General features: G+C 47.1%; 1 protein-coding gene across 7 annotated transcripts in view; it reads right to left on the bottom strand.

Moving 5' to 3' along the window:
• Positions 1–18578, bottom strand: part of GRAMD1B (GRAM domain containing 1B) — a 98556-nt gene that overhangs the window by 44266 nt on the left and 35712 nt on the right. The window contains exon 1 of one of the 7 annotated variants that reach the window (XM_056509531.1): positions 4550–4621. The exons of the other annotated variants lie outside the window; for them this stretch is intronic. The gene's annotated coding sequence lies outside the window, so the exon portion shown is untranslated. Of the gene's footprint in view, positions 1–4549; positions 4622–18578 lie in introns of those variants that run through there. 7 annotated transcript variants of the gene reach the window in all.

Here is an 18578-nt window from a genome sequence, read left to right as displayed (position 1 = left end):
GTTAAATGAATTCATGAATGACACCCAAGCAGTCCTGAAGTGACACAAAAGTTTGTCCATCCCACCAGATCTGAACCACAGAAATGCCTGGGACTGACACAAGCACCCTGCAGCAGCTCTTTCCCAAATCAAAGGTGCCCCAAGAGCCAGTAGACAGCCCCAGAAGGGCATTGTCACAGTACCTGTGACACAGATTAGCACAGCAAATCCCCTTGGCTCTGCCACTTGCAGGATATGAATTAGGATTCAGCCAGAAGTAGGAAAAGGACCAAGGAATTTTGCAACTAGAGCAGCTCAGCTAAACAAGCAGCAGATGAGTACACAGCACTCATCACCTTCATTGTGACCACCAGCAGCTTCTCAGGGGGTAAAAAAAGCCAGGTACACCATTCCCTGCAGTGCATTTCTCAGTCCTTCAGATTTCCTCAAGGAAGTCCTGATCTGGAAAGCTTAAAGGCCTCCAAGTCTTCCCCCAGTTCTCAAAATTCACTTTTCAAGAGTCATCCTGCAATTACTCACTTCTCCCTGCAGCACCAACCTGCTAATGAGTTCTTCCAGGCCCAGAATTGGGGTTTGTTCTGCAATTTGAGCTGAATTCTGGGAGTGCTGAGCAATATGTCCCCAAAGCAGCCAAGATGCACACATTGAAGCACAGATTGAACTCTGAAATCTATGGGCTGTGCAAAGTCAAGTCTGTGCCTACCCCTCCTGAACAAACCAGAGGAGACCCTTGAGGACAGCACAGAATTGTGCTGATAGTCTGGAAAGGAGCAGAAAGGTCAAGAAGGCACCTCAGGCCTGGCTGGAGCACTGAAAAGAGTTAATTCTCCTCAGAAACAGCTATTAGAGGGGTTCATTAGACGCCTACAAAGATACTTTTCTGCCATCCAGTCTGACATCAGTGGAAAACCAGGAGATTCAGTAGCTCATTATGCAGTCTCCCAAACAGCAAGCAGATGGTAACAACTTTTGATCACAACCTACATACACTCCCTTCAAACTGATAATCCAAGAATGAAAACCTGCACAGATCCTGGAGCAATTCCCTGGGCCAGCCATTGCTCTACAAGTAATAACAAAATGTTATATTTCTATTACATCTCCCAGCAAGAGAGACAAAAGAGAAAGCAATAAGTCAAAAAAAGCAATGACACCTGCAGGGCTGTGCAGAAACCAAGGAGTGTTTCATGACAAGTGCTTTGAAAAGAATCATAAAAAGTCTGCCTTCTGCATGTTTTTTTTAGCAGAAAAGTCCAGCCTTGTTTAAGATTTATTCTATTTTGACGTTTCGCAGAATGCTGTCCTCCCATGACATCCAATCACATGTTTACATATTCATGAAATAAAATTAATGCAATTATTATGCCTCAGAGGATTAGCAAATCACTGCAAGCATTAGGAAGGAATTTGCCTTCTGCCCACAGGCAGCAGTGTGAGGATGGGCAGATGCATTATTAACCATGTCATTGTCCCCGTGGATCACCCGATCCTGGTTACCACTGGAGACAGACCCATGGACAAACGGCCTCATCTCACACAGAAACTCCCCCTCAGCTGGCTTGGAAGAAACCTCTCCCTTCCTGCTCGGAATGACTGCAGAAATCCCGAGGAAAAGTTGGAAAATGTTTCTGAAATACAACAAGAGAGATTTTAATAATAAAGTCCAGTAATGCACAACTCACAGCTTGGAAAGGTCATGAATGTGCAGGGAACCACCATGGGTTATAAATCACACCCTAAACCCCTCCCTCAGTCACAAATTATTATCATTCCATTTGTTCCAAAGGAAAACAAGCCACATAAAACAAAGTAAGATGGATAACACAAAGAAATCTGGGAAGCAGTAAAGGGGAAACAGCACCAAGTAAGAATTACACATCCCTCTGAAGGTGACAGACACAGGTCACCCACTCTACAGCTCTGCTTCCCAAGGAGGAACAGATCCAGGCTTTGTTTCCCTCCCCTCCCCACCAACAAAGTCAACAGCTCTGGTAATTAACAGCAGGAACTGCAATGTCTGATTCTTCCATCAACATCTCCAAGCCTGGAACTTGGGCAGAACAGAGCTCGAAAGCCTTGTTTAAAAAATAAACAAAACAACAACAGGCACTGCTAAACCATCTTTGATGTGAGGAAAGTTTTGAAAACCTGACAGCTCAAAGGATAAAAATAAAAATTAAAATAAATCCAAGCCCGTTTATTTTAATCCTCGTCATTTCTAAGCTAACATCAGAATCTTTCAGTGCTTTGGGGATGCAGTGCTGCTGTCATATGTCCTTTATTTCAAGGGAGAGTGAGATAAAACAACAGAGCTGGTGACAAATACCCAGGTCCACTTTTGGGTGGAGATGTAGGTGTGATACAACTCCCAGACTCCCTCCAGAAGAGCTCAGGCACTTTTTCCTGCTGTAACTCCAGTAAGGCCTTATGGACTTTATCCCTGGCACATCATTGTCCCCTTGAGCACATCCCAGCCTCAGCAGGGGTTTCACCAACCCCAGATGAATGTGGCAGGGGTTTCACCAACCCGAGATGAACTGGCAGAGGTTTCACCAATCACAGCTGAACTGGCAGGGGTTTCACCAACCCCAGATGAACTGGTAGAGGTTTCACACTCTCCAGCTGATCTGGCAGGGGTTTCACCAACCCCAAATGAACATGGCAGGGGTTTCACCAACCCCAAATGAACTGGCAGGGGTTTCATGAACGCCAGCAGACCTGGCAGGGGTTTCACCAACCCCAGCTGAACTGGCAGGGGTTTCACACTCTCCAGCTGAACTGGCAGGGGTTTCATGAACGCCAGCAGACCTGGCAGGGGTTTCACCAACCCCAGCTGAACTGGCAGGGGTTTCACCAACCCCAGCTGAACTGGCAGGGGTTTCACACTCTCCAGCTGAAGGTGTGCCTGAGGAAGGCACCGAGCAGCCCCCCAGCCAGTGTGGGGGCGGACAGGGATATTGTGCAGCAGGAGACAAAGCTGGAGCTCTGCATCTCCCACTCACTCCCACAGCTTGTCAGCAGCAGTTGTCACAAGTTAATGGAAGATGTTGTGATCTTCAAAGCTGGGATCAAAGCCATTTCCTTTGTTCAGCCCTTGATGTTTCCTCCCTTTACCTTTCTGAAAATAACAATGATTTCTGATTGATCCCCTGTGTGCATTGCCCCTGCTTTGCTCCAGCCATGCAGCAGCGCTGGCCAGCTCCAAGTTAAAAACACAGAGGGCCAAACCCCGTCAGTGCAAGAGTCTGCCCTTTGTCCCTGGCTCAACCTTGTCCCCTCTTTAACAGATTCTCTCTTGCTCCAAGCTGTTTATCACCTGGGGGCTTCTCCAAGAGAATGTTGGGGATTTCAAGTCATTGCACTGCTGTGAAATACATCCTGAAGATTTGACATGAAGTTTTCATCCTACTGAGTCAAAATCACAAGGTCCAGCCTAAATCTACCAGCTTCTCCTGCACATGCACGTGATTTAATGGAGCAAAGGAACAGGAATATATTCTCTTTTCTGAAACAGCATTTCCATGATGCACAGGACAATGCCAGCCAACAGCAATCTACGAAAAAGCAATTTTTATGGCATTCAGCAGATTCTCCTTGTCTATGAACACACACAGTGCAATGACTCCTCTACTTCCTACTGGTCTCCCTTGCCAAAAAATATATATAACAAAAAAAAAAAAGCCACCTGTATAGACTCTGGAGCACAGCCTGAGAAAGTGACACAAACCAAATCCTGCCTCTCCCCATCAATGCAAATACACAAACACCGGGAGGGAGAGGAAGGCAGAGCAGAACCACGAGCCCTTGCAGAGGCAGGAGAGCACATGGGCAAACAAATCCAACCATATCCCTGCAGCAGCTCCGTGACGCATCCAACTCCGACCCCCTCCTGCCTCTCTCTCTGCCTGGACCCAGATGTTACGGCAGGAATAGCTGTCCCTGTGGGAATGGGGGATGGGGGACACAGCAGGGCGTGAAGGGGAAACGAGGAGGGGTGAGGGGAATGAAAGCTGAAAGAAAAAAAAAAAAAAAAAAAAAAAAAAAGAAAAAAAAGGACCCAAACAATCAGATTTGCCCATTGTTTTGAACAATCGAAAAGGCTGTTTTAGCAATTCCGCCCTGCAGGAGAGGCAGGGCACGTGCGTGGGGGAGAGAACAAGGAGAGGGGGGAAAAAAAATTAAAATATAACAAAACAATAAAAAAGGGAGCAGCCCGCGGAAAGGAAGAAAAACGAAGCATCTCTGCACCATGATGTCACACCGCCTGCTTCCCAGCCCCCCGGACGGAGAGCAGCAGCAGCAGCCAACATGGACTCCAGCTTTAATCTGCCTGGAGAGCCCGTGTGCCACGGAGGAGCCCTGCGAGTGCCACACGTGTGCCAGCGAGCGGGGACAGCGACAGCACTAACCTGGCAGCCATTCGGGAGCGTGGAGCGGCGCGCAGCAGCAGCAGCAGCAGCAGCAGCTAGGAATTCACCGGGGATCGCTCGGCATTCATGGGGTTCATTCATTCATGCACTCGGCAGCGGCGAGCCGGGACGGTACTCACCTCCTGCAGCATGGCACGGCCCTGGGGGGGCTCTCAGGCCGGACACGCCGCCCCGGCCCCGGCCGTGCCCATGCCCGTCCCCCGCCGCCGCCGCCGCTGCTGCTGCTGCCCGGAGCGGCCGCGGCGCTCGCACGGCTCCGGCACACGCCTGCGCAGCGCTTTACATAACGCGCCCACCCCTGCCCGCCCCGCTGGCTTCTGCCAGCCAGAGACCCCCGAGCGCTTTGCAGGATATAAACATCCCTAAGAGTTAAAATCCGGCAGGTTGGAAGTCTTGTGTTTGTCCTTGTGCGTGCAGCCCTTTATATAATGCACCCACCTCTGCCCGCCTCGCTGGCATCTCCCCCTCTAAAAAGACCCCCAAATGCTTTTCAGGATCTAAACAACCCTGAGAGTTAAGATCCGACAGGTTGGAATAGTTGTGTTCACATAATGTGCCCACCCCTGCCCGCCCCGCTTGCTTCTCCCAGCCAGAGAGACCCTCAAACACTTTTCATTACTTAAACACTACATGTTAAAATCCGACAGGTTGCAGACACTGCTTGTCCTCCCTGCACAGAGCTTTACACAGTGCACCCATTTACTCCCCAAAGAGACCCTCAAAATCTTTTCAGGATTTAAACATCCCTGAGAGTTAAAATCCGACAGGTTGTAATATTTGTGTTTATATAATGTGTCCACCCCTGCCCGCCCCGCTCGCTTCTCCCCCTCCATAGAGACCCCCAAACGCATTTCATTATTTGAACATCCCTAAGAGTTAAAATCCGACAGGTTGGAATAGCTGTGTTTGTCTGCTTTGTGCTTTACAAAATGCACCCACCCCTGCCCGCCCCACTGGCTTCTCCCAGCCACAGAAACCCCCGAGTACTTTTCGGGATTTAAACACCACTAGGAGTTAAAATCCGACAGGCTGGAATAGCTGTGTTTGTCCTTGTGTGCGCAGCACTTCACACAACGCGCCCCACCCTGCCCGCCCCTCTCGCATCTCCCTCTCCAAAAAGACTCCCAAGTACTTTTCATTATTTAAACAACCCTAAGAGTTAAAATCCGACAGGTTGGAATAGTTGTGTTCACATAATGTGTCCACCCCTGCTCACCCCGCTCCTATCTCTCCATCCCGAGGAACCCAAAAAAAAAGCCCTAAATGCTTTCCAAGGACTTCAACAAACCCTAGGAGTTCAAATCCGACAGGTTGGAAACGTTGTGTTTTGTGCTCCCTGCCGCACACACGCTGCTGGGAGAAAGTTTCAAAGCGTGGAAGCAAGAACAGCCAGGAAAATTAAACCCTAATTAAGTGGCCGCGTGGATTATCTGAGCTGAATTAAACAACGCTCATTCAGAGTTAAGGTGACCTCAACTCAATTTAGCCAGCTCCGTCTAGGAAGCTAATTTGGCTTTTTTTTTTTTTTTTTTTTTTTTTTTTTTTTTTTTTTTTTTCTCCGTGCTTATCCATGTGTAAACAGGCCTGGGATTTTTAAAGAAACATTATCAAGCAAAGTTTACAGATTTTCAGCATTAGCACCTGCTGTTTCTTTTGAGGACACTGTATCCCTCCAAACTTCCTTGGGGACGTCTTTATTCCAGAATAACGAGATGGACTTCAATCCCTCTCAGTACAATAAATAAGAGATAATAGGTTCCTCTTAGTACAATAAAAATTAGGATGAAGGACTGTAAGAGAGCAAAACAATCACCCAGCTTGCACTTTCTCTCCCAGTCTATGAAATTAGGCCTGGCGTGTGCAAGGAAAGAACTGGACTGGAGCTGTACTAACTCCCCTGATTTCAGCACAAGTGTCCACGTGTGGAATTACACTGAATTATTTGGCTCAGGATGCTGTGAGTGACTCCCTCTCTGCCCTTTCCCTGCTTTTGTTGCATTTTGCCTCTTCCATACCCAAGGCTGAGCATTTTCTCTTCTCTTTACAATCAGTCCCAGCTTTGAGTGCTAATTCCCAGAGCATCTTCCCAAAATGCTGATTATCCATCATGTCACTACAATCAAAATCAGTGGGAGCAGGAGGTGCTCCAGCAGGCTCAGACCAATGTGATTCAAAGGCTGATTAAAACAGGATTTGAAACAGAAACCACCACCACCATACAGGATTTGAAACTGAAAACACCACCTTTGCCTGGATACAGCAGTACCACCACCTTCATGTCACTCAGAGATCATCTAGGTGCACATGAATTCACAGTTTATGTGTCTCTGTTTTAGGAAGTTCACTGCATCCATCAGTCTCATGTCAATTTTGTTGTTTAAAATGCTTCCCAAAATTTGCCAGCTGGAGAATTAGAAATTTATTTCAAGGAAATGACATTTTACATTCAAATTTCCCCATTCCCTGTACCCAAGGCAGAACGAAGGATGGTGTGCAGCACCATGCCTAGGATTGTATCCAGGTTCAGTGAGCAGATAATGTGGATAAACCCAGAGAAGAGCAACCAGCCCAAAGAAAGCAGCACTGAATCCTTTCAACACAGCCTGGAGGCTAAGGAATGGCAAGATTTAAATGCTCACCTGGAATCCAGGTTTGACCCCACTGGGTACCAGCTGGAAGTGCTGAAAGCTAAACCTGGATGAATCCTGACTAGACAAGAGAAACCCATTTTGGGAAGCAAACAAAACTAACCACTGTAACTAATTCAAGGCTCAATTACCCATCTGTGGCAAACATTATTATGCAAGGATTTGTGTTATCCCAAACACTGTTCTGTACCTCGAACCAGAATCCATTCAAGCCTCACACTTTGCATTCAACAGGACTTGGATATCTGAATGGTTTAGAGCCTATGGATATTTCAGTGTTTTTTTTCTCTTCCAGAAAGCGAGATAATAGTTAAAAACATAATTCTTAGCCTCCACAAATTTTGATATATTTAGTCTGGATGATTATTATGGTTTGAACAGATACTATTTTTCAATAGTCACATGAGTTACACTGACCCAAATGCTGTGATAAATTCAATATAATAGCTACTTCAGGTCTGGAGCACATATAGGCTCAAAGAAGGTCATGGAGTGGCAGGATAAGACATGAGGTTAAGTTTAACCCACCCTTCAGACTGTCTGGAGAGAAGATGAATCAAACAAAAGTCCTGCTTCCAAAAGCACTGCAAGAGCAGAAGTAGAAATGCAAGATTTACTTAGAGAAAAGCTTCTTAGGCTTATTTGGTGTGGTGTGCAAGGGGCAAAGTTATGGGGAATTTGGAAAAATCATGCAGCACCTCAAAAGCTTTACAAACTTCCTCAGATCTGCAAAGTCTCACCCAAAATTCTTGGAAGGACAATCAGTTTTTACATTTCTGCAGCACCATCCCTGGCACTGACAGCTCGTTTCATGTGATAAAGGTTAGATCTCCACTGAGAGCGAATCTTTAGGAGATTTTAAGGAAGCTCTTCTGGACATAAAGCTGCAAGTTCCTGTCTTGATCAAGAGCTGCAAGGATGCATTTTATGCCAGCTGGGTTTGCTGGCACGTGTCTGGTGTTCAAGGCTCAAGACAAGGACTTTATTTCATGTGTGAAGGACAATGTCTGCCTGCTGAACATGACATAGTCACACACCTCAGCCTGGACACTACAGCTCCACCAAGCCCTGCAGGAGGACCAGAGTCACATCTGGTGACTCCAATTTCGGGCATGCTTGTGCCAAGCTCTTCAATGTGCAGACAGCACCTTCTCCTTCCCCAAACTGCCCCTGCAGTGCCTGCAGGGCTGCAGGGCTGCCTGTAACACAAGCAGGCAGCTTCTCCTCATGCATATTGCATCTCCCAGCCCCGAGGAAATGAGGCACTGTCCGAGTAATTAAAGCCCGGGGCTGATGACAGATCCGTGGGACACAGAGCAGGGCCTGGATGTCCAGGCCTGCAGAGCAACAGGTGGGGCTGGGATCAGCTCTCCAGGCAGCCAGAGCAACCCTACCCTCCTTGTAAGCCACACCAGGGTGCAGAACAAAAAGAAGCCTTTAAAAGTCTGTCTGCAGACAACAATGAGCCCCTGGATTGATAAACACGTAGCGTTTCTCATTTCCCCCCATAATTATTTGCCCACCTTTAATATGAAATATGGTTTGAAAACTCAAAGCCACTGGGGCAGCTGCTCCCCAACATCTCTGCTTGTCAGCTGAGTTCAGAACAGAACCAGAGGGACACACCTTCGTTGTATTTCCAGCCTTGTCTTTGAAAAAGACTCATTAGAAACGTGAAACCGTGTCCTGAGGGAAAACTCAGGGCTACAACCTCAAGATGTGCAAGCAGGATTAGCACTAGTGGGTAACTGGTGGTAATTAGCATTTTGCACATGTTGAATTTGCTTTTTGCTCATTCAACAGCTGCTTTTCTGCTGGTCACCCTTTTCAGGAATGAATGGGCAGGCTCCTGACTGCACAGCAGGGACAGGGAGAGTTCTCTGGCTGGGATATTGGTCCTGTTTGACAGCTCCTGCTCAGCCCATGGGTGCTGCTCCTCAAACCACACAGGATTCCCACCCTGTCAAGCAACAAGAAGCACTCTCCCTTTTTCCTTGTACAAAACAGGCTCTTAGACAGATGCTAGACCAAGCAAAACTCTTTCTGAGCTGGCAGTGGCATTTTCACAGAGTCCATGGATTCCTCCAGCAGTGGGGGCTGGAGGAGGCAGGGAATCATGTGCTCACAGGCATGGGGAAGAAGAGGGGGAGGAGGAGAACAAGGGGAGAGAGAGAACAAAGTGTCAACATCTTAACTGGGACACACAAAGAGCCAGTTCTTAGTAAGAACTTAATCCAGGATTAACAAGAGGTCAGCTACCTCTGCAAGGAGACTGCACTAAAAGGAGCTAATTAGCTCTCCTTAATTGCACAAGAGGAGCCACACAGAATTAAAGACATTCAGCAGCAGCAGGTCCCACCTCAGCTCTACCTGCAGTCCCCAACACCAGCTCAGACAATCAGCTGAGCAGTGGAGAGCAGGAGCAGGAGAGGTGCAGGGATACTTCAGCATCAACAAGTGCTGCAGTGAGAGCTGGAGCCTCCACAGCCAGGACAAGCATTTGTAGCATGGCCAGAATCTGTCTAGACAATTTCCTCACTGCCATGCACTGCCCCAAAATACCTGAGGAAACCACAGCCATCAGTTCACAAACAGAAATGTCCATGAGGATGTTTAATGCAGTTCTGGACTTCTTTAAATCAATGTGATCCCTGAAAATGAGGAGGAAGAGTACCACAAAGTGAGCCAGCTTTTCCCTGGAGGTCGAGGCCAAGAGAATCCCATCCCAAGGTGGCTAGGCAGTGCAGGATGAATGTCAGGATAAATGCAGAGCACACAGCATCAAGGACAGGCAGCAGCTCCCACCTGGAAGATGCCAGTTTGGAATGATGCAGTGGGAAAGGCTGGCTGAGCTGCCCACCCACAAATCCCCTGTTTGGAACTTCTAACCAAGTATTACAAACACATTCACACACCTTAATTTCCCTGTCAGCCTTTGCTTGGTATTAAACCCATCTGTTTTTTTCCTGTGGAGCCATTGCATGTTCTGTTCCCCTGCACTGGTGCATATTTCACCCCCGGAGTCCTTGCTCTGCTCTGACAGATAATGGATCCAGCAGTCAGTGTGCTTGAAAATGAAGATGAACAGGCACATCAATAATGCCAACAGATGTCTCTGAGATGGAGCACCAATAAAAGGAGCTCCTGCATTTATTGGGGTTATAGCAGCGTGCTGAGGGCTGGGGAGATCAGACAGACACAGGCCTGAGTGCATCTCAGCAGGATCAGCTCCCAGTTCCAGGGAGGATGAAGGGAAAAGCAAAACAGGTTGACCAGGGAAGGCTGTCCTACACACAAAGCAAAATAACAGAAACAGGAGGTCACACAAATTACAGATCATCATAGCAGTGCCTCCATTATTTATCCTTCTTTTCTTCCCTCAGGACAGAGTTGAATATTATGTCACTGTACTTCCAGTGACACTGCAGGGGCAGCCAGAAAGGACTAAAATTTCACCTCCAACCCAACCCAAACAAACGAGTTCTTGGGATGCCACTGGGAACATGAGACAGCCAGCCCCTCTCTGCTCCCAGGAGCTGAGCAGCAACCCTCAGTTGTGCTGCTCCTCTGCAGGCTCAGCACAAAGGGAGAGCTCCCTGCCATCTGGCTAAAGCTTCAATAGCTGCCATTGGGGAGAGCAGAATGAACACCAACAGAGCTGTGCCAGGGGCTGGGCTGCAGCAGCCTCCTGGTACAGACAGGCCCCATCCAGCACCCACCCTCTGCTCCCTATTCCCTGCTGCACTGAGCTGGAATAGCTCACAGCTCATTCACAAAGGGAAGGAAAATTGTCCTAATTGTCCTAAAACAGCCTCCGGTCCAATCTCTTTCTCCAGCACTGGCTGGTGCAGCATGTGCTTCTGCATTTGTGTTATTCTGATATGGCTATTCCAGCTTCTCCATTCCAATCCCTTTATCCAAACACATGCCAGCTCCTGCAGCCTTCTACAAAGCACTGCCCCAGGCTCTACCTTCAGGTTTGCCCTGTGCCACCTCTGATTTCCAATCCCAATCCAGCTGGATTCATCCCGGCTCCCACTGACCTCTTTAATTTTGCTTGGCCTCTTCTTCCAGATTCCTGCAATCTGCTGGGCTCACCCCAAAACTCACCAAAAACAGCTGCCAGTGCATCCCCTGCTCTATGATAGCAGAATATTTCTCCACCTTAATTCTTCCCCCCACATCCCTTCCACCCCGGCTGAGATTCCCTCATCCTGCTCCATCCCATCCCATCCCATCCCATCCCATCCCATCCCATCCCATCCCATCCCATCCCATCCCATCCCATCCCATCCCATCCCATCCCATCCCATCCCATCCCATCCCATCCCATCCCATCCCATCCTTTTTCCCGAGGAGCCGCCTGACCTCGCAGCTCACACACACACACAGGAAGGATTCCCCGCCTGCCTGGGCGGTGTGAAACGAGAATTAAAGGATTCCGGAGGCACCTGCCAGCGCATCGCCCTTCCCGGGAGGCTCCTCCCGGCTCCTCCGCAGCTCGGGGTTCTGCCGGGGGGACACCAAGGAACCAGCCCGGAGCCTCGCTGCTGCTGATGCTGCTGCTCCGAGGCATTTCAGGGCCGCCAAAGGAGCTGACAGAAAGATAACAGCTCTGATAACAGCTTGGCATGGCCGGAACCAAGCCGCCTCTGCAACTGCCCGGCTCTGGCATCCGAGCTGCCCACTGGGCAGAAAAGCTCCCGCTGTGGCTTTAAGGATGTCCCGCATCACCCATTAACCCTGGCTGCTCCTGGCTGCCATCACCGAGAGGAAATTCCAGCCTTTCTGCTCTTCTCCTGCCCTTACCCATCTGCCGTGCCGCCCTGGAGCAGCTTCCCTGGCATCCCAGCAGAGCTGCATTCAATATTCGGTGCTGCCGCACAGCCCTGGCATCCCGGCAGAGCTTTATTAAATATCCCCGTCCTCCCCGCCGTGCAAACCGCCAGGGAGCACTTCTGTGACGACAAAGGAGCAGAGCAGCCAGCGTGGACATAAACATCCCAATTACCTCGAAATTCCATTTCCTGGCTCCCACAAAGCTCGGGCTTTTCACCCCGAGGGGCTGCACACCCTCCTGAACCTTATCAGGCAACACAAACCATCGATTTCCCTGCTAGAACAACAGGCAGCAACAGGAAATATTTAGAATAAATAGAAATATTTGCCTTCAACACTCGGGCATTTCCAAATACAAACTCTGGGAAAGGCTGTCTCCTGCACGGAGGTTCTACAATGCAGAAGGTAACAATGTGACTCATCTTGAAAGTGTATATAAACACACTTAAAAACCTGTCTGGGGAAAATAAACAGAGGCTGTGCCTGATTCCCGCCTGGGAAAAGCAGGAACACAACCCTGCTGCTGTCCTTGGGTTTGTACCTGCTCCAGGCAGGTGCAACAGAGGAAACAAAGTCACAGCCAGCAATTCAAATAATTTAGAAAGCAAGAAATTGCTTTCTAAATCCACAGATGGACAGGAGAATAGGAAAAAGCAAATTAAAAATGTTCCTGAGATGATATAGGAGCAGGGAGGACTGATGTGACTCGGAGCTGATCAATCACACCTCATGGAATGATGAAATATTTGCTCTGTATGATCAGTTAATCCCAACCAGGAACATGTTAGAAGGATGGCAAACAAGCAGAGAGATTTTCTTACAGAGCAATGAGTTCAAAGGAAACCAACAAAAACATCACAGCACTCATGAGGCTCGTTTGTGAAAACAAACTTGAAGGGTAAACAAAGTGGAGTGGTCAACAAATATTTGAAGAATGTAAATGTTGAAGAGAAACAGAAGCTGTATTAAAAGGTCTGGGGGTTTTGGTTTTTTTGTTTGTTTGTTTGTTTGTTTGTTTCTTTTTTTGAACAATGAGCAATGGATTATATGAAATTGTGGGAAAGAAACAAGGCTGAAGTCAAATCCTCACAGCCAGGAGCAGGAGAGAAGTGGAATAAACTCATTCACTCGTTAATAAACAGCAACAGGTAACTGTTAATAAAGACAAAACAGAGCCATAGAACCACAGAATATCCTGAGCTGGAAGGAACCGCCAAGGATTGCTGAAATCCAACTCCTGACCCTGTAAAGGACACTTCATTGGCAGGAGCATGAATCAATACCTCAATAAAATCACACATTTTCAGTCTCTACTTCTGCTTTCCATTATTTCCATTTTTTCAAAGAGGCAGCAGCCCAGTTTGCAGCAATGCAGGGCTCCAAAGGTTTGCAATGATTGGTCTTAGGGCTGGTTCATTGTTACAATTCCAAGGACTGCTTTGACTTGCTGCATTTTTTGGCCCCAAAACTTCCAAGACACACACAGACATCCATGTGATTGGAAGTTCCATGTGGGAAATCTTGCAAAGTGACATCAAATCATCCCAAGTTCCTGATCTGGGCTGTGATCCTTGGGAGAACAGATGTCCTCAGATAATTATAGCATCTCCAAACACGAGCAAGGCACAGGTTGTTTTGGGACAATTATAAGGATTCAGTTTGTGCCTTTGGGCAAGTCCCCTGTGAGAAGTGCAGGGGGGATAGGGATGGATGTTTGCATTTCTCATCCTGGCTCTTACTTCAGTAGTTTGCTCTCTTCAGAGAATTGTTTAAACTATACCAATTTTTTTCTCTCCTAAGCCAAGCTTCCAGCAGGGAATTAATGCACAGCTACTAATAAATACATTAAAAAGAAAAACATTTTTAGTCTCCACGTGCCTCATCTGCAAACCAGGACTAATTCCACTTCCTTTCTTTTACTCTTTGTTCATCTTGACTAATTTAGGATGGAATTTATTCCTTCAGACTGGAGGTGGGGCATAAAAATCTCCCAGCACAGCAAATCTCTGTTTTCAAGAGCCTCTTTTGCTGTAAAACAACACAATTTTAGAAACAGTTCTGTTTCCCAGACCAGTTGTGCTATCAGCTGCCTCTAAAACAATCCATGGGGAACTTGTTCTTCCTGCTGGAAAAATAATCCAGCAGGTATTTGAAGCAATGCTGCAGCTTTAGTGCCCTGGAGCAGCCACTGAATATTGCTCAGCTCCTGAGCCCTGGCCTCCAGACACATCCTTCTTTCATGGCCTGCAGCTAAGCACAGGTTTGCCTCCCAAACCTCATTCCCAAAATGTGCATCAGGTTGTGCATCACTTTTCTCTAACAGCTCTGAAAAAAGCCAGATTCCAGCTCTGAGGGCTGCACAGCCACAAGCCAATCTCCTCAGCAGTAAAGGGCACTTCTTTCACATCTCCAGAGCTGCTTTATTTCTGCTCCTGTGGGGTCAGAAATACACCAAAATTACAGCTCTGCCTCTCCAGCAGCTATCCAAAACTCCTCTGTTCCCACTGCAAACCTTTTAATTCACAGCATCTCGAGTGTCCTCACTGCACCAGGGCTGAGACCTTGCAAATGATCCCTGCAGTGCTCAGGCCTGGCCACCTCCTCCTCCTGTCATTTATTTCATTAAGGGAATGACTCTAATTAAAGGGAGCTGTTCTAGAACTAAACAAGTTGTGTGTTCCCCCTCCAGCTAAGTTGTTCTAATTTGATTTTGCATATCTGAACATTCCTTCTGTTACCAAATCTTTGCTACCTCCCTTTTCCCCCAAAGTCTTTTTCATTCCACTCATTTTCTCCTCCATTTTTCTCCTTCCAACTCCAAGGCCTGGAATTAGCTGTGGCCCAAACCACATTCTACCAAACCTGGTATTCGGAGTGGTTTGAAAATTATTCAAAATATAGACCCCAAATATATGAATCTCAAAAAAAAAAAAAATCCACAAATTTCTCTGTCTGTGCTCCCTGCCACATGCATAGAGTGGTTGTGACATTGTCAAAGGAGAGTGGCAGCATTTTGCACCTTTTTTTAGTTGGGAAAAAAGCAGAGCATCTGCCCCCAGATCACTTGGCTGTGACCACAGAGAGCATTCTGTCCTGGAAAAATGGTTACAGAGGAAAAAAAACCACTGGAAAATGTAAAATATTATCAACAGCACAGGCCTAAATCTGGTCAAAAGGAAAAGGAGAAACTCAGAGAACTTTCCAGCATCTTGCATTCAGCAAGTGGCTCTGCAAGGGCACCCAGAGGGAAAATGAATTCTGTGCAGCATTTTGGGTTTGGTGTCTCCATTTCCTGAGCTTGGATATTCTATCCTTGGATATATTATTGCAACTTCTATAATTTACTTCAAACAGGCTCAAAATCCTGAAATGAGCAGTTACCAGTCATAATAAGCATCAATTAAAATAATAATGGCACTAAGATGCACTTTCTAACCAGGCCTGAACTCAGAATTGTTTAGAAGGAAGGTTCAAGCAAAAACACAGCAGCTGCTCAATTAACCAAAGGAGAATCATGAACTGGTTAAAAGATGGAGAAATCTGGAATTTCAGCTAGAAAAAGCAGAAAAGTTGACCAGGACACAGTGATTCTCTCAAGAAGTGCCACAAGGGTTTTGATGGCAATTTTTGCCTGTTTCAGGCCTTGTCCCTGCCCACTTGCTGAGCAGAAATGAAGCAGAAATTCCAGCTATGTGAGTGCTTCTCTTCAGTCCAACACAACTATCAACACACAGGGGGTGAATCAGACACTCAGAAACGTGGGACACTGTCCAACATCTCCTTCCAGCACTTGTCCCATGAAAATCCCTGCTCCAGGCAGAGGGAGAAGGAAGGGGAGACTGGTTTGCCTCATTTTTCAGGAAGGGAAAGTGGGGCAGAGGCAACATCAGGATAAAAATGATCAATGACAGATTCAGGACCTCTCATTCTCCCAGCTCCCACAGCCAGCACCTTCCCTTTCTTCAGAAGGGACTGAGCTGACAAACAGCACCCAGCAGCCTCAGCTCCATGTTTTATCTCTTCTTGACTGAATTTTCCACATTTTCAGGGTTTTCAAGGAGGAAAAGAAACTCTGGAACAGCCCTACAGCTGCTTCATTCCCCTCAACCCCTGAGTGAGCAAAGGCTGCAGAATTCCAGAGCCATTCCAAGCAGTCTGCCCTTCACTTGACATTTCTGAGGCTGCCCAAGGACTGGAGACAGAGAGCAAGGTGATCTTGCCATCTGATAAGAGGAAAAGGCAATTTCCCAGCAAAACAAACGATTAGGATTCAATTAGCCAAAATAATCTGCAGCCCAATGAGAGATCTGGGGGAGAGATTCTGGGTGCTGGCAGCAAACTGCAAAGTGCAGCTTCTTCATGGCCTGAGTCAAAGAACTGCTCTGTCTGGATGTCCTCAGAGAGGTTTCAATATGCACATATATATTAGAGAACAAAATTACAGATGTTTATCCAAATTTAAATCAAATCTCAATGCCAAAAGCCAACCACATAAGAAACAAAAATATTAAAGGGATGTTTTTGCCAGTCTATTATCACACAGTAAACCCAGTCTCAGATCAAGGGCTTCAAAATGCCTTGGTTTTATTTCAAATGATCTCCTTCCACTGTAATTTCATATTTTTACTAAAATAAAAGCTGTGCTTCACAGCCTGTTGCCACTGCAGGTATTAATGCAGCGTGGCACTGTGCAGTCACTGTGCTGCTGGGCTGATCCTGCTCCTATTTCTGCCTCTCTTGGTGCCCACAAGCACAGCCTGGCCATGGGAATTGTGTGCAAAGCTTTCCCTTGACTTTAGTGCACTCAGATTAGGCTCCTCACTGCTTCCACTATGGAAAAGGGCAGAAAAAATAACACCAAGGGCAGAGAAATGGGACAAAACCTGTTAATAACCCCTTGGTGACTGCATGGCACAGAAGCATCTATAAAATAAACCTGCCAATGCCGCTCCAAGTTGTTTTCCCAGGCACCTGGCACATCTTCTTGCTGGAAAAGGATAAAACCTGTACTTTATGGACAGCCAGAATGTTCAGGATGTATGGCCAGGTCAGAATGTTCTGGATGCAGGGGAAGATGAGCGACCATTAATGAGGTTTGCTCTTCCTACCTCACTGCCAGCCAACAGGAACATTGTGATTCCTCAATCCATTTGCAGAATTCATAAGGAGCTAAGGCCTCTCCTTTCCCAAATACCATATTTATATGTATGTGGGTCAGCTCTGGTGGTTTTTAGCCCAGGATTATCAGCACTATTTCTTCTCCCTGAATAAAAGGCACAAAGGAAGATGTAGGTGCAGAAGAATCAATGAAGACAGGAAGGCTGAAAATGCAACATTTGAACCTGTGACATGAAGGTCAAACAGCACAATGGGCACAGCAGCACAATTATGTAACTTTAACAGAACTTATTTTGCCAAGTTTCTCCAAAAACTGAGGAAGAATTGATTTGGAAATCCACTTTCATTTGGGATAATTTGCAGTGCCACAGGGTGAAGTTCACTGTTGCTGCACATAGCAGTTCTTTAAGGCTCTGCAGCCTCAGTAAGAAACTGAAAGTGATTTAAGCAGCTTCATCATTTCCCTGGGTAATCAAGGAGCCACAAATCCCAAACACCCACGTTTGTCACCCCTGTGTGTCACAGCAGGACTCCTGCCTGGAGGTGAGGACAGAACCATCTCTTCCATCCCTGTCTCACCAACCTGTCATTTTACATCTCAAGGAACTGCAAGGATGGAAGAGCAGAGCTGGGTGGGATGAGAGTGACAGCTCAGGAACCCCTCCCTCCCCTTCTGCACTCCCTGAGACACGGATTTCCAGAGCCAGGGAAGGGCAGGGGGCAGCCTGGTGGAGGCACAAAGTGCCCCTGCAGCCACAGCCTCCAGAATGCAGAACTGAAACTGCCTCGAGTCAATCTTCACTGCTCCCTGACATCAAACAATTTCTAATTTTAGCTCTGCTGTTCTGTAACCCTACCTAGTTCCCATCCCACCCCCACAACTACATAATAGATCCTTCCCTCAGATAAGTAGGGTGTTGGAACATTGAGAGGTTGTTGGGTTGGTTTTTTTTTTCTCACCCACAGGCACTAGCAGAAAAATGAATTACAGATTTATTTTTAGTGGAGCCTTTGGCCCCTTTTTTCTCTGTAGGTTCCAGATCACAGGTTCTGCAGCTCAGAACTATTCCAACCAAAACAGCAGCACAAGCAATGCAGAAGGAACCACAAAGAAAGGAAAAGCAGACAAGAAGAGTTTTATGCAGTATCCCATTTATGGGACATCAAGTTCAGCTACCAGCTTGCTTTTGTCCCTGCAATGCTCTTCTGGCATTAGATTCTCATTTTTCATCAAAGATCTAAATTACTTTCCATCCCTGCTGGATGATGAACTCCCCAAAACTCCTAAGAAGGAAGAGCAGGTCAAGCAGCACAGCCCGAGATGGAAGGGAGGGAAAGGCTGCAATGGTTTTTGGCTTTCTGACATTTAAAGCTCCAGGCCTGGCTGATTGCAGTCCCTGAGGAGCTGTGAGATAACAGTGATGTCAGCCTGGAGGCAAAAGCTCTCTCTCACAATGCCAGGTCACAATATAGAGATGCAAACAGCATTAAAACACAGAAATGACTGATTAGCCCCAGACACCAGACCTTGATGAGGAAAATC

This window comes from Oenanthe melanoleuca, chromosome 24, assembly GCF_029582105.1.
Source record: "Oenanthe melanoleuca isolate GR-GAL-2019-014 chromosome 24, OMel1.0, whole genome shotgun sequence".
Classification (NCBI taxonomy): domain Eukaryota; kingdom Metazoa; phylum Chordata; class Aves; order Passeriformes; family Muscicapidae; genus Oenanthe; species Oenanthe melanoleuca.
Note: the sequence above shows the minus strand (reverse complement) of the source record. Positions and strands in the feature narration are given on the sequence as shown.